The sequence below is a fragment of the Cuculus canorus genome, chromosome 7 (assembly GCF_017976375.1).
Source record: "Cuculus canorus isolate bCucCan1 chromosome 7, bCucCan1.pri, whole genome shotgun sequence".
NCBI classification, from domain to species: Eukaryota; Metazoa; Chordata; class Aves; order Cuculiformes; family Cuculidae; genus Cuculus; species Cuculus canorus.
The window spans coordinates 28,119,946-28,136,785 of record NC_071407.1 but is presented as its reverse complement, the minus strand read 5'-3'; the positions used below and the strand labels follow the sequence as shown (position 1 = coordinate 28,136,785).

The 16,840-nt window shown below is 39.3% G+C and overlaps 1 protein-coding gene across 1 annotated transcript in view; it reads left to right on the top strand.

The window, feature by feature from the left end:
- Positions 1 to 16,840, top strand: part of BMPR1A (bone morphogenetic protein receptor type 1A) — an 87,846-nt gene that overhangs the window by 34,252 nt on the left and 36,754 nt on the right. Inside the window, exon 2 of the mRNA XM_054071342.1 lies at positions 4,646 to 4,767. The gene's annotated coding sequence lies outside the window, so the exon portion shown is untranslated. The remainder of the gene's footprint in view (positions 1 to 4,645; positions 4,768 to 16,840) is intronic.

The following is a 16,840-nucleotide window of genomic DNA, read 5'->3' as shown; positions in this document are numbered from 1 at the left end:
AATGCTGACCCCACCACTTCCCTGGGCAGCCTCTGCCAGGGCTTGACAGCCCTTCCATTGAAGTTATATTTCCTAATATCCACTCTAAACCTTCTCTGGTGCCACTCGAGGCCATTTCCTGTCATCCTGTCACTTGTTACTTGGGAGAAGAGACCAACACCTGCCTCACCACAGCCTCCTTTCAGGAAGCTGCAGAGAGCATTGAGGTCTTCCCTCGGCCTCCTCGTCTCCAGGCTAAACAGCCCCAGGGCCCTCAGCTGCTCCCACAACCCGTTCTCCAGACCCTTCACCAGCTTTATTGCCCTTCTCTGGCCACACTCCAGCCCCTCAATGTCTTTCTTGTACAGGGGTGGGGGCTGAAAACTGAGCACAAGATTGGAGGTGCAGCCTCACCAAGGGTGAGTATAGGGGTTCAATCGCTTCCCTGCTCCTGCTGGCCACACCATTTCTGAAACAGGTCGGGATACTGTTGGCCTTCTTGGCCATGTGAGTACGCTGCTGGCTCGTGTTCAGCCGGCTGTGAACCACTACCCCAGATCCTTTTTCCACCAGGCAGCTTTCCAGCTCTATCATTGCATTGGATTGTTGTGTCCCAGGTGCAAGACCTGGCACTGAGCCTTGTTGAACCCCATCCCATTGGCCTCAGCTCAGTGATCCAGCCTGTCCAGGTCCTCCTGTAGTGCCTTCCTGCCCTCAAGCAGAATAACACTCCCACACAACATGATGTCATCTGTGAACTTACGGAGGTTGCACTTGATCCCCTCATCCATAATATTGATTAAGATGTTAAACAGAATCAGCCCCAACATTGAGCCCCACTTGTGACCAGCTGCCAACTGGATGTAACTCTGTTTACCACAACTCTCTGGGCTCAGCCATCCACACATCTTTTTATCCAGTGAAGAGTACTCCCATCCAAGCCATGAGCAGCCAGTTCCTCCAAGAGAAACTTTTGGAAATGGTGTCAAAGGCTTTACTAAAGTCTAGGTAGACAGCATGCACGGCCTTTCCTTCTTCCACTAAGAAGGCAATCGGGTTAGTTTGGCAGGACCTGCCTTTCATAAGCCCATGCTGACTGGACCTGATCCCCTGGTTGTCCTGATCCACCTTTCCTGTCTGTTTCTGGACTAAAAGCCATGGTGCTTATTCACTATAGATGCGTTGGGGTACTCAATATTTATAGCCACATCAGGAATGCCCTTCACCTACCTCTGGTGTGTTACTCTGCTGTGAAACTTCTAATTCATACTGAAAGAATTTAAGTGATATGTTCCCCCACTCCAAAAAGAAGAGCAATTCTCAAATTTTGGAATGTTTCCCCAACTGCAACAAGTAGCAAGGTCCTTTGAGGAAGAAGAGGTAATTTAAGGTGAATAAAGTAATTCAGATGAAAACTAGTGAGGTAGTTGAGGCAAAGGGGGTATGAATTGGAGGAATTCACAGAATCACAGAATCACAAGGTTGGAAAAGACCCATTGGACCACCGAAAGAAGAGACAGGTGAGGGAATGAGTTGGCTATGGCCCTGGAGGTGGGGGAACGGGAGGGAGCTACTGAGAAGGGAAGCAGGATCTTGAGATAAAGTGGGAAGACAAGAAAAAGGGATCCTCAGCCTAAGCATGGTGTCCTCCTGGAGATGAGTCAGTCTGAGGTGAGCTTTGTCTCTGCAAGTCCCTGCTGTCTGTCTGTCCTGCTCAAGGCTGTTGGTTCCTGCCCTCTGCCCTGTGCTCGTGGGGCAGCCCTTTCTCTCCGTGCACACAGAATGAGGCTTAAATCAGGTCAGTTTAGCTCTTCTGTCTGTTCTTGGGACCTGCCAGTAGCAGAAAATCTGCAGTTCTCTGGGTTAGCTTGATAATTAATGTATTCACATAAATCAGATTTTTCTTTCCCCGGGTTTGGTGGTGATACTTCTGAGTTAATGGTATATGAAGATCCCAAATTTAATCTTAACACTTAGAAAAATTCCACATAAATTAGTATTTAATATGAAAGTAGTGACAAGCACTGTGAGGCTCTGTACTTTTGAATTTGTTTGTGCTTCTTGTAATCATTGTAGTAGACTTAGTTCTGATAAAATGGAAGTGGAGTTGTGCAAATAATTTATTTTTATATTATTTGGAGTTTTATTTCGTTCTTGATAGCAGTTATTTGGAAGATGCCATTGAGAATGGTACTAAACATTTTGAAACACTAATCCATTAATAATTAAGCATTTTGGATAACTGTATACAATAAATATTTAAGTAAATTGATTTTTATAAAATTAAGTGTGTTCTAGAGTAGCATCTCATACCAATGAAGAAATGTAAGAAATAGTAACATTGAGGTCACTCACATAAATTACTCATTATCATTAACTTCATCTCATCCTTGAGAAAGGTTTTGTGGTTCCACTTTTAAAAAGGGGAGAGATGCATTTGGAACAGACACAAAAACTCAGTATGGCATCAAAGAAGCTGTTTCCATGTTACCAAGCAGTGCAGTGTAATGGGATCACATCTGTCAGGTGCTGAGAACCTGGTGCCCACATTCTCCAGGTTATGAGAGTTTTATTTCAAGCTGGTCCTCATCTGGTTCTGTGGTGGAATTCCTGTTAGTGGTTGGAGTGTGTACAGCGCACACCTGAAGCTCATTCTCTGATCTAGTTTTATTCAAAAGGAATCTGGTTCACATACTTGCAGACTGCTTTGCAATGTAAAGCCAAGCAAGGAAAATAGGGTTGTTTGGGAGATTGACTTCAAAAGCGCAGTCGTGATCTGCATAGAAACGCTGATATAGACATATGTGGGGTGGTGCAAATCTGGGAGTTCACTGCAATCGTTCTGTGTGGTAAGACAGCTCGGGTACCTGGTACTTGGGAGTGAGATCAGGAAATGCAACGAATGCTTCCAGAAATTAACAGTTACTAAGAATCTTATCAATTTCAGAGTTTGAAAAAAATATGAGGACATTGTTTTAAACAAAACAAAATGAAAGACCAGCATTGTTAAATGTCTTTACCATTGTAAAGCAGCCTCTAAATAATACAAATTGGCCTTTGTATAAATGGGATCCTTACATACAGGAGTGCTGGAGGTGGTGTAAAACCGGCAAGCACAGCAACTTTTTTCTGTTTCTAGCTGTTTCTTTTGGAGTCCAGCAGAAGGTGAACTCAAATTCCTTGGTTATAGAGATGGATATCTTTTTGAGATTCCTTACTTTAAAAAAGCTAAAGCTGTCTCCGCAAACACTTTTGCATGGCAAGAATGTTTTTTCAGTTTTATCATGGAAGACATAACAGCCAAGTGTCAGCCTGTCTGCTCAGTGGAGACAGTTGTCTTTAAGAACTGGTGCTATCGGATATTCAGGATGGTTTCGGGTTACCATTTTACACAAATTTATTATTTATTACCAAGACTATTAAACCGCAGTGTGTGAGGAACGCTGCTTACAAATGGACATGGAGACAGAAGTATCTGACCTTCTTGTAATAGTAAAGGTCTTTATGGTGCTTAGGAAGGGAAAGAGAAGGAAAGTGGATGCTGAAGCTCTTCCTCTGCTGGAAATCATGCAGACGTGGTTTGTCCATCCCTATTCCTAGTACTTTTGGCCTTGGCACTCAAAAATAAGTCATAACGTCTCTACACTGTAAGATTTGGTCTATCGTTTTAACACAATAGCTGGTTTAGTGGTGCTAAAGCCTTTGTGTTACATTCGAGGTGGTTTACAGTCATAGACTGGGACTTCTAAATGATAAAATTCTTGTATGAGTTGTAAGGCTTGCTTACAATTGTTGAAGTGCAGGATAAGAGCCTGTGCTGTTCTTTCCTCTAATGCCTGGATGTATGCCAGTTCAAAAACACAAACACAAAATCAACCCCACCCCATTTCCAGCACTTTTTTTCCAAAATTCTTGCCTTTCTTTTTTTGCCTAGGAGTAATCATGCCTGTGTGCATCTACAAGAAGCGCATTGAGTATTTCTTAGTATATTAGTATACTGTAGTTTCTTCTGTACTGGAACTTGCGGGGAAAACACCAGTGGATTTTTGTGAAGCTGCAGTTGTACAGATTCCTTAGTGTTTAGTAAAGATTCACTTATGCCTTGTTTGTTTGTTTTTTCTGTTGATGTCACAAACAATGCCTCCTTCCTCTGCTCTGCTGACTGTTTAATAATAGAAATAAAATTGGGGAAACCTGGCATCTGTAGGCTTGCAGATCTGGCTGGTATAGACTAGTTGAATCCAACTAGTTGAATCTGGGAGAGATCAGAAGGTCTTATTTTCATAGAAAAACTATATATAGAGATGTTTAACTCCCTTTCCCCCTCCTATCACCATGCATCTAAGGCACGCATGTACTTAAACTAAAGGATAGAAATCTTTTTTTTTAAAAAAAAAATGAGTGAATAATTTAGTGATCTAATATAAATAAAATCAATTTTAAATTCTTTTTAATGTCAGTATTTTACAAATACACTAACCACAAGACTAATAGAACTGTGAGAGTCTAAGAAGTATTTCGTAGCTCAGAGCAGCTGATGAAAGCAGATGGCTCCCATGATTCCAAGGACCAGTATGTGCAATGTGCAGTTCACATTATGTACTCTGAACTGTAAATACAATTTCTTTGGAAAACTCCTAACTCAAATTCTCTTCCTGTTTTACAGATTAATAGAAATATGCATTTCCACAATATCACCTTTGAACTAATGAAGTGGAAGTACAGATGAAAACAGTCTGGAGGAAGCTTGAAGTACAATACGGTTTCATTCAGTTTCCCAATTCTGAGGTAAGGTTAGTGCATGCCAAATTTTGGGTATTTCAGGGATAAAAAGTGTATGATGAGCAGCTACCATATCTTTCTCATAAAAATTTCTGAGCCTTCTTTTTTTGTGCTAGTGATGGTCTCTGGTACCATACTGAAACCACTGTTTGATTTACCCTCTGTCTGTGTTTCAGTTATGAAAAGAGGCAAAACAGCACCAATTACAGACACATCTGTTGTGGAAATATAAATTGAAAAGAAGTTGCTGAATCTGACAAATTTTATTTGGTACAGTTTGTGAAGTCATGATTATTACTTATGCTTTAGTTGAAATAGAGGACTGGTGACACAACTAAGTGAGATGTCTTTCGGGCATCTTGTCTTCTGGCACAGTGTTTGATTGTTACAAAATGTTACTACGCTGTTTGTTCATTATTATTGTTATTAATAAAACGTTACGGGGTTTTTTTCATACTAAATTCCACTGCCTCTATCTTAAATCCATGCCTGTGTTTAATTAAGAGTTTGGTTGTTTGGTTCATAGTTTGCTGCTCTGTGGCGTCTAAAGCTTTTTTCTTTTATGTAACTAAGAGGCTAGGTAGAATAATCTTGAAATGTCAGATTTCTGACATATTTAAGAATTCTTTCTTGCAACATTATCTGGTTTTTAAACAGATTTAGCGCGCACTGGCCATGCTACATCAACCTTCTCATTGTCCCAGTTTAGCTTAACTGGAGCTGAGGCAGTGCCCACATACAGTGTTTTTTTTAAGCTGTGATGCTGTTGGCCCTTTTCACTTTTTCTCATTTGAGTAGAAATGCAGTCTCTATAATAGGTGGGCCAGCTTCAGAGACATAGACCGGGACATTTCACCAGTCATCCTCTGCTCATTCCCAAAGGAAGTTTGCTTCTCAGATTATGTTTGCAGATTTTGGCTGCTGTTAGGAACAGATGTTGAACCCCTTTTCAAGAAAACAGAAACCGTACTTACAACAGGATGGTGCCTCTTTCACTTGTGGAGTTCAGCCAAGGAATCTTAACATACATTTGACATTCATACATCTTCCTGGCAGAGAGAAACAGCATGTATCCTCTTTTAGAGGTCAAGCTTTAGAAAAACAGCTCCCAGGGAAAGATCAGCATTGAATTCAGCTAACTCATATTTTATCTGTGGCGGAATTACTGTTCAAAACCTGTAACTTTCTGTGTCCTGTAAGCCAGTTCACAAAGCTGTAAACTTGGAACTCATGTTGGCAAGTGCAAAATTTGTAGTCAATCTACAGCACTTCAGATGAGTAAGATTGTAATCTGGTCTGCGTGCTGAATGCATGTCTCGATGATATGCGTTTGCTACTTTCACCTTCCGGTTGTGCTCAGGTTATTTTATACCTGACAACATAAGACTATTTCTTCTCAATCACATATTCCTAAAAATGTTGGATAATTGGAAGCCCATTTGTAGTACACATCTTACGAACAAAGTAATGGCTAGCATGGCTTTAATATACTCACCTGCCACTCAAAACTAAAGAACTTGGAGTTAGTGCTGAAAATTACGGAATTTGCACTGACACAAAAACCAAGAGCTAATGTCCTTCCTTTTTCTTCCTGAGGATGGGAGCGGAGAATTTCTCCTCCAATGACAAAGGCAGTTGAACAGTAAATAACAGTTCTCAAATTGTTTATCAATAGAGGATTCTGCAGATGAGCCACTGTCTTGAAAGATCACTCGGATGGTCTGCTATGGACACTAGAACCATATCAGCCATTTAGAAGAGTGATTGATGTGCTAAAGTGAAAGGATAATCTGTGTTTGGGTAAATCTTGGTTTTATAGGATTAGAGATTAGTAGAGGGAAGAGAATGGCTCATCATAAGCCAGTTCTTTCATCACTCTGCTCTCTATTCTCAATGATACCACTCCCAAAGCATTTAGAACTGATGCAGTGTTTAGAGAAATAGTGCTGTAAACTTCAGTGATGAAAAATCTCACTTCTGTCATAGAAGAGATTTGAGGGAAGGGTAATGCTTTGAAGATGCCATGTATAGGCAAACTGCCTGAATAAAGAGTACCAGTAAATGCTAATTAGCATGTCTTCGAGATACTATCTGTATTTCTCTTTTAGGTGTCTTTCTCATGCTATCCTGAATTGAAGAGAATTGAAAAATGGGTGGATGCCCTTCCATTCTACAGAGGGAAAGAGAAAAGGGCTTTGTTTGCTGATATTTATTCTTTTGCTGATATGTCTGGGCAAAAGCTTTACCGTGTCAAGTGGCAGGGCAAGCAGATAGAATTGGGTTGAAAACTCTGGATGCAATATTATTTTTTAAAAAAGATAAAACCAAACCAAACCCAGCACCACCCCCCAACCACCTTCACAAGTTACCTTTTTTCCCTTCTTGTCTTTTTAAGTAGTCATAGTATTAGCAACAGTTGAGGGGTAGAGGTTTTTTTATGCTTCCCCAGTATATAAACAGCTGATCTGGCAAAAAAATAAAATGGCAACATCACTCCCCAACAAAATTTCCCTATTTTGACACAGCTTGTCCTGATTCTACTAATTATTATGGGCTTGTAAGTCAACAAGCACACAAATGGCAAGAAGGGAGCTTATCAGAACCAGATAAAAACAAGTCCTTTTGCTAATCTTTTCTGTTCCTAGGTATGTTCTGCCTCCTGTTTTCATACCTTTATACTTGGATTTCAATAGCAAGGTGACAAAGACAAAAGATAAGGTTACCAAGGCCAAAAGAGGGAAAGCTATCAATACCAGATGTGGACAGAGTGTGTCGTCCCAGGTGTTGATCGGACATTTTAAGTACTTCCTGAGTGAGTGATCGGTGGTATTGTATTTCGTGGCCTGAAGTCCTTTCAGGTGTATTTTTTGAGTCCATTTATGACTTTTGACATCCACAAAAGCCTGTGAGAGTGAATGCGTTAGTTTTAGATGTTTGTTGTATATAAAGGATGCATTTCTTTGCATCCAAAACTGCTGCCTGGTAATTTATTTCTTAGTACATAGTTGGTGAACACAGAAAAATTGTGATTAGATCTCTCTCTTTTTTTCTCTTATGTGTTAAAGTTCAATTAAAATTATCATACATCTCTCGGACAATTCTCAAGACGGTTTGTTTTAATCTTTGCTTAATATGGAGTCTCTGTAATGCAGCCTTTCTTTGTATTTTTTCTAGTTCTCTATTTTTTGAGACAGTATAAAGTTTTCTTACATCTTAGTAGGGTAAATGTCTATATTTTAATTGCAGCTGTGAATTTGTGCAAGTCTTGAGCATTTCTAGCATGGCATAACTGAAGAAATACAGCTTAGTATATTACCCCAATCAGTAGGGCTATGTTTGATCAATTACATCCTGCAGCTGGTGTTTTTGTTGAATATACAAGATTTGGTTGTATTATTACTTGGTTTTCTTTGTGGTATTGGAAACTGGACTTGGATGACTCTCCTCCCTCCTCACCCCCATTAAAATGTAAAATTCTCCCTTAGTTTGACTTGCCTGCAGCAAGGCATCGGCTAGAAGGAGATTGAAACAACTACTGAACCAATAACTTGAGTTGGCAGTTTAAGAGTAACTTCCTACTTCTTGACTTCTGGTGTCCATAGTTGTCATCTTTCTGTCTCCTCTCAAACTGGAGGTGGTAGAACAATCTTTTCTCATGTGATGGACTGTATTAGTTCAGTAGCCAGAACACATTCAAAGTGTTTCAGAATGAAATCTGCCTGTGAGAAGATGGTACTCCTGCAATGTTTTTTGAATTAACCATTGAGACTACATTAGGTCTCCTCTGTTCAGTTAGGAAGCAATTATTCTGTAAGATTGGCTTAGCTGCTACTGAATTTCCTTGGTGGCACACTATATGCTAGGAGTTAATTCCATAACAAACAGGCTGAGCCACTTCAGGTTCAAACTACGAAATGGGAAATACCAGTCACTGTGCTCAAAGCATTTTCCAGGAGTGGAGTAACCAGTAGTCCGTGTTGCCTTTTGAATCACTTGATCATAACAGGAAGTGCCGGTGATTGCACTGCAGAGCTGCTCTGTCTGTGCTACGCTGTCACGTTTTTTCCTGGTTCTTTATCCTCCTAATGGTGTGTCTCTTACTTCCATTTGGCATGACTTAGCCCAGGTTGTTCGGTAGTGTGGCCATCCCGATCTCAGTGTAAAGAAGACTGTCAGGTTCAGGAAGGCTGAATTACGGTGTCCAAGAATCCCTTCACTTTACAGTTTTTATGGTGGCTCCGTTTGGCTCAGAAGCTCCTTTTGAAAGGGTGGTAGGTAACATCTCAAAAAAAAAAACCCCAAACCAGACAAGTTTCTGTGTAGTAAGAGGAGGCTAAATTTTTTATCTTATTTATGTATCTGAGAATGGGAATTGTATGGGGTGGGATAGAAAACTAGTTAAAGAACTCAGGGTGAGAAAAATATACAGGGAATGCATTCACAGTACAGCCTGAAGATGTTTGTGTTGATAGGAATGTATTTTACAATCACATTATTGTAACATGGATATGTAATTAGAAATATAACAGATTTTCTTTTGTTGCTTATTTGTTGACTTAATATTTAGCTTAAGAATGGTAAAACGTGGTTGTTTAGGAAACATTCATCTAGGGATTGTTTTTGTTTTCAAGAATTGCTTTTCTTCCCCAACCCCACCCCTTTGAGGCCAAACCAAGGCTGATACTATGCTTGTACTATTTTGAAGCAGTCCTAAAAGGTCAGTTGTGGAGGAAGTTCCTCTGAGCTGGCTTTAAAAGTCAAGAATTGTCTTCTCCAGAGGTTCCAAGTTTGTGATGTTAGGGTAAGTTTCGTGAAAGGTTAGGTGAAATGTTTCTGAAGTGCTGTAGTTGCATGGAATTGCATGGAAATAAACCTAGAGGTCTAGTTAAAATGTATTTTAGGATATTAAAGGGGCACTTGTTAACTTACCAAAATCTAAAGTCGAGTTAGATAAAGGTCTTTGTATAATGTCCTTCATGTTAATAAAAACCAATGTGATAGAAACTTGCTAGTTTTCTTATTTCTAATCCATGTGTGTAATATCCTTAAAAAAATAAATGTGTTCCATACACAAGTTTAGGTGAAGAATGCGCACATTTATCATGTCCTTAAAATATATATGGTTTGCGTTTACAACACAGTAGAGGAATTTCAGTATCTTGAATAATAATTTAAATCTTTTAAATATTTTAAAATATTCTGTTCTGAAACTTCTTTGTTAAAATACCTACAGTGAAAAATCACCTGAGTAATTAGGAAGTAAATATTCATGAATTGGTTAGTCATGTGACAGTTAATGTAAATATTTTGCCATTTTTTTGAAAACAGGGAAATCTGTTAACAGTGTAGAATGGCAGACAACTTTTTGATGGTCCAGGCTAATTTTTAAAACACAGTATTTTTTTCTTCAGTGTGCTTTGCCATGAACTACTTGGTGTGATAATGGCAGCAGTTATTTCTAATAACATAATATTAGGATGATGTGCTTTGTGTGTATAGGGAAGAACAGATGTAAAACACTTGTTCAGCTACTATGCGAAGAGCACGAAATCTTAAAGGGTATGCACATTTAAAGGCTTAGGCTGCTATTAAGTTTGCTAGTTATTGTTAGCAATAAGCAGAATTTGCTTATAAAATCAGTAATAAAACAGAATAACAATATTCTGGTTTCTCAATGGAATGGTTGGGGGTAGAGGGAAAGACAAGCTAGGTGGCTGTACACCAAAAAGTAGTAATACTTCACTTGTATTTACTAATAATCTGAAGAGCAAGCTAACGGGAAAAAAGGATAGCTATTACTGCTTGGGCAAAAATAAAGGAATTCTGCAACTCTCAAATATCTGATGAAGCAAGGATGATGAAGGCAAAAATTACTTTAGTAGAACTCTAGTATGAATTTAGGGTAAGGAAAAATCTAACTATTTAGGAAGGATGAGCTGTGGTCAGATGTTTGCTTCAGGGGAGGAAAGGGGAGCCTTCCTGCTACCTCTACCAGAACAAGCGTTTTGGTATTGCTGCAGTAGACAGTTCTTTATTTAGTTAAAGTATTAAGGCAGATAGTTGTAAAATATTAAAATATTACAAGAGATAAAAAACGAAGTAGATATTACTGTGACGTTTTAGAAACATGATGGCATACGTATATCTGTAAAGCTGTGAGAAACTGTCATCTTAAACAGAAACCTGCTAGAACCCGTCCGTTGTCGTGAACATGGTTATTAGCACCTGCAGTACAAGCATAAAGGGAACAAAATGGATGTCTCCGTCTTCTGCTACTCTGCGAATGCACAAATCTGACAACATATTTAGTTTACCCAGTCCTGAGTTCTTGCCTTGCAGTGAAAACTTGTCTGAAGCAGTGTTTAATATGTATTAAAAATAATAATAATGTGAATGGTTTTTGAAAATCAGTTAATTTATTTCTGTCATCGTGTAAAGCACATTAATTTTACAGAAATGGTTTGGTCCTGGGCTCTCATAGAATCAAAGATCATCGAGTCTCCAACCATTCTTGTCTGCCACTAAACCATGACCTTGAGTACCTCATCTACTCATCTTTTAAATAGCTCCAGGGATGGTGACTCAACCACCTCCCTGGGCAGCCTCTGCCAGTGTCCAGTGACCCTTTCTGTGAAAATGGAATTGAATTTCAATAGAATTAAAGTGATGAGGGGTCTGCCTGTATAAAGGAGACCTCCTGAAGTCTTTGAGATGGCAGTGTATGAGAAGAGGGGTGTTTATACAGGTGTTCTGTGCACTTTAAATTATCATAGAATTTGGAAATGTACATTTGCAATCTACTCATTTTTTCCTTTCACTTAATTTGTTGTTTAGTGATAGCCCCAGTCTTTGATTCGAAGACTTTTTAATTAGGAAAAAAAAGGTTTCTTTATATGTCTTATAAAATTAGCATCGACAGTTGCCTTGTTCTTGCTGTCTCCCTGCATCAGTAGATGGTACCTTTTCCCCTGCACAGTAGCTGAGTCCTTATGTGGACATTTAAATCTAATGAAAAGAAAACATACTGTTGCCATTGCTGTGACTGGGCAGAACATTTAAAAAGCATCTGAAAAGCTCTTTGGGAAGTCTTGAACCAGTGAGAGGCTACTTTTGCTGTCGTTTGTCAGTTGGGCCTAATAGGAATTCAAAATCCAGTGTGAAATGTACTGCATCCTTGAGAGCAAGTCAGTCTCCTAATTCCTGGGTCTTGTAAATGTAACTTTTAAATGTGTTAGTGCCTCTGAGAATTTTACAGCTGGTAAAATGATAAGCTGCGAAGAAACGAAAACATTCTTCTGTGTAGTAGATATTTCATTCAACCATTCACCACCAACCCACACCCTGCAAAGAAAACCTAATTATGTAACACACTGTAACTGAAGGAAGAGGAAAAAATTCTTAAATAATCATGCGTACTTATGTAGAAATGCTTAAAGTTGAGTTTTAAGCGGCCCTTACTACAAGGGGAGCAGTTTTTAACTGAGCATGTAACGCACTTATAGATTTGTGATCTGGGAGAAGTATATTCTCTGCAGTCTGCTACAGTCCCTACTATTTCTCTGTGTCACAATACCAGGAATATCTAAACTGCTTCAGACAGAGTAGATTAACCCAAATAGCCTGCTGTGTGTATTACACCATCCTGGGGGATGCAAGTAGCAAAATGCTTCTAAGGATGATGGAAGAATCTATACGGTTTTCTTGTAAAATTAGAATTTAGATAAAGCGTGTACATGTACCTTGTGACAGCCAATTGGTACCTTATCAAGAAAGCTTTTAAAAGCATTATCCCTGTTAATGTATCTTTTTCCAGGTCTGTCAGGCTTTTTTTAACATAGGGCAGAGCTACAGAGTGATGTTCAGTTATTTCAAACTGTTGTGGAGACCAACATTTTAAATGGATTTCAGGGGGGTAGGTGGGTATGTTTACAGTGAGTAGATCCCTCTGTGGGTATTGGTGATATGAATAAATTTTGCATCAGAGGAAGCGAATGTAGTGGGATATCAGCAGAAAGAGCATCCTAAGCATTCTCTGGATTTTACGCTTTAGCCCTAAAACTTTCCTCCTGGTTGCTTTTAATCAGGGCATAGGAATGATGGACCAATCTGCCTATTCAGAAGAGCTGTGTTTATACACACTGTTTCATCTGCTGAGTTTGTTTCAGTGCAGTTCTTAACTCCTGTATGGAAAAATCTCAAAAGAAAAAAGGAGAATGATATTTGAGGGACTGATACAGGATTGATCTTTACAAGATACTGTATGGCATTTGATAGAGAAGGTTAACTAGCAATGACTTTTTTTGTCTCCTTTCTTTCTGCCAAAAATAATTCTTTATTCTCTTTGACTTGCAACAAAAATTTCTTCTCGTTACGGAATCTGTGGTTTTCCTGTAACCCTCCTTTTTTTCTTCACAGACTTAATTTGAATGAGTCTTAATTCTGTCATATTGGAGGTGATTAGCGTAGACTAAAGAATCACGAAAGAAAGAAGGTTTTGATAGTGGAGGTGTGGAAGGAATGAATTGCTTCTAGGTGCAATAACAGCCTTGACAGAAGTAACCTAAGGGATGGTTATAAGAATGTGTTCTTGAATGATTGAGGAATAATTGCATGGCCAAAGTTAATGGTGGCTTAGGAGGCAGATGGATATACTTCTAAGATTTTTAGCTATGGAACTGTTGAGACATCAGAGGAGATACTTTACAAGTTTACAGATGATGGGGTGAAGTGTTTGCAATGAAAAATAGTATGCAAATCAGTCCTGTGGTACTGAGGATGGACAGTTGAAGTCATACACCACAAAGGTCAAAGAGAAAAAGTAGGAAAGCAAGTCAAATTGATAAGAGGAGGAATAAGTAGTAAAATTTCTGTACTTTTTTAGTTTCCTTAAGTCTTAGTCCAGTTTTTTTCGGTATGGAGAGGATAGCAAAAATGCAAATGAAAAAAAAATTGAGGGTCTTATAGCTGAATGTTAAATTTCATTTAATCTAAAACCAAAATAAACCAACCTAAACAAACTGCTACCTTATGTGATTATGTTTTGTAGTTCTTAGCTCTACTGTGCAACAGTTGTTAAAACACTTCTTTCTAAGTGTGCTGAAAATAACGTTTTTGCACTAAGAAAACAGGTGTAATTGCCCAGATGCTAACAGGAGAGGCACTACTACTAAAACTACTAAGTTACAAATACTTTAATTTCATCATCCTTTCTAGTCATGCTTCTTGTGTGTATGTGTGAATTTTATGTGAAAAAAAAATTAATAGCATTTAGCACTTCTGTGCAGGGAAATAGGGGACTAGAGCTGTTGAAGTATAAACATTACCTTTGAACTCTGTCTACTTATTGAAAGATTACTGTGTTTGGATTTAGAAATGGCTTTGAAGGTATATTTGATAAAAGTACATTGTTGAAGCTTAGGAGTAGTTTGTGGGCATGTGCATGCCACATTTTTTCTGTAGTTATTTAACCAGGCGCGTCTACAATGCACTTCAAGTTTAACTTTATTTTGCACTAAAATGTTTTTTCATCTCAGCAAAACTCAGAGAACACTAACAGGGTAAGATAGGCTCAGGCACATACATCTAGAGTCCAGGAGTTTTTGCTCAGAGCAATAATTCTTTCTTACATACTTCACAACTGAAAAATAATTATTGAAGATGGAAGTAGAAACTGAATGCAGTGTAGAATTAATTTAAGATTGTGGAAGTCTTTTTCTTTATAAAACCATGTAATTTAATATCTCCAGTGTTTGTGAAGTAGCTGTGCATGAACGTGTCATGCTTTATAAATAAGTATTTATCAACCTGTGATACTGTGGATAACTAAAAACTTTGCAGGTTTTATGTAAGATAATGTTGTAATTACATTTGCTTTCAGATGGACTTGGGGATTTATATACTTTTTTTCCTTTCTTTTCCCCTGCTTGTGCCTACTGAACCTTTGTTAACCTCCTTGTATGTACTGGGCTTCTCATTGCAAGCCCTGGGAGCTGCCAGTGAGACGCTGGTGAGATGACTCCCTGGCTGCCCACCTTGCTCTTCTGGAGGTCTGTGCCTCCCTGGCAGTATCAAGTGAGCAGCAGCTCATCAGCCACAGCTGCTCAGAGCCCAGCGCATTAATTTAAACTGCCATTGAGTCTGGTTTAGGCTATGCTAGACTTGCCACCAACAATACTCGCTCACTTCTCTTGCCCTTGCTGTGGAGGTGGTAACCTCCTCGTGTTTTCTCTCTGGAGGCTGTAACCTCATAAAAACACCACAATGTGTGTTTCAAGGGTGAGCGTTGAGGCTCACAGATGGCAGAAGAGCTGTTAGCTGACTGGTTGTATGATTCAGAAGAATTACAAGAGAGGTTGAAAGGGCGTGTTTCAGCAATTTAAAGTTAGAAGGGCAATATAACTAATACAAAGAACAAACTTCACTGTTAAACGTAATTTGCAAAGTACGTATCTAAAATTTTGTTTCTGTAATTAGAATGCTTAAAGAATAATTTCCCCTCAACGCATCTGTGTTTTAGAGGAGTGTAAGGCAATAGCATAGGATCATCATAGAATGGTTTGGGTTGGAAGGGACCTTAAAGATCATCCAGTTCCAGCTGCCATGGGCAGGGGCACCTCATTTGGCCTATTCAGCCATTAAAAGGCATCTTTGGAAGAGTGATGGAGATGGCTCCTTTGAGAGTATCTGCGTTCTTTACAGTGATTTGTGAGAACAACTAGACAGTTTCCCTGTCAGCAGAGTATGGTGCTTCTGTGGGCATAGCAACAGGTGAGAAAACCAAGGATTAAGGCTTCCCTTGCCAGCAGCGTTTTTAATTACCACATTGGGGTGATGTTGAAAGTGCCAGTATTGTCTCTGCTGTTTGTGTGTATTGAGAAATACTGTTAAAGAAAGCTCTTATCTTGTCATTGCAGTGAGGAGTGCTGGATTCGATGATGTAAAAATTATGTGGTTTGCCTATGAAGTAACATTTCATAAGTGTAGTTTTTAATCTCATTCACAAAATGCTGTATGAATCAATTTGGACAGCAGTTACCCTACGGGTAGCAGAACAAAAAAATATGTCAATATGGACAGTTTTAAGTGTTTTGAGGGCAAGCAATTTGCTTGTTGTGAAATGCTCTTCTGTTGGCCTTTCTTAATAGGAGATCACACATCACTTGCTTTGCAAGGAACACTGAGGTGTCTTTGTCAGATCCCAGAGGGACACAGTTCGCAGTCAGACGTCTAAGTAGGCAGCTGCGATTCCTGTGTTTAAGGAATCGCCTGCATTTTGGAGGGGCTGGGATGTATTTTTGACTGGGGGTTGTGTTGATAAGTGATGCTTCCTCTCTGTTGTCACCCTGGAGGTGTTCAGGGCCAGGTTGGATGGAGCCTTGGGCAGTCTGACCTAGTGGGAGGCGGGTTCCAACCCCCCATGGGTGGATGATCTTTAAGGTCCCTTCCAAACCAAACTGTTCTATGGTTCTGTGATTCTAATTTGAAACTCCGTCTTCAGGGATAAATAAAGAAAGAAAAGGAAGAGGGGAATAAGGTCTCCTTTCTGTTGCTCTTTCCTGAAACTTATTTAATCTCAGCTGTTTGTAAAAGTACCCTTTAATAACAAAAATCATAAAGCGTGCTTCCCTAAGGAGTTGGTCTGAGCCCGTTTCCATTGGCTGCGAAGACATTTATCACAGTTTAAGGTATCATTCCTTTTACTCTTTGCTAGAACTTATTTATTGTCTGTTCTGTTTGGAAATACATCCTTTAATAACGAAAAACATACCCGCAGTGCGTGAGGAGCGAAGGCTCCGTGACCACATTATCAAGTTGACTCTCTTGACCTTGGGAATCACTGACCTGTACTCTCGGGTGTTTCCCAGCTTGCTCAGCCCGGCTTGTTTAGCATTTTATTTATTTTATTGGGGTTTTTTTACAAGTCTTGGACAGGAAAAGAGGATTTAAAGAAAAAATCTGAAAACAAGAAACCCAACCCCATCTTTATTCCGAAGAAGCAGAGGTCTTCTGGAGGGGAGCTGCCTTGCGGAGGGGCAGGGGGGTATTCTTATGCTAATCGTCGCTCTGGATAGGGAGCAGA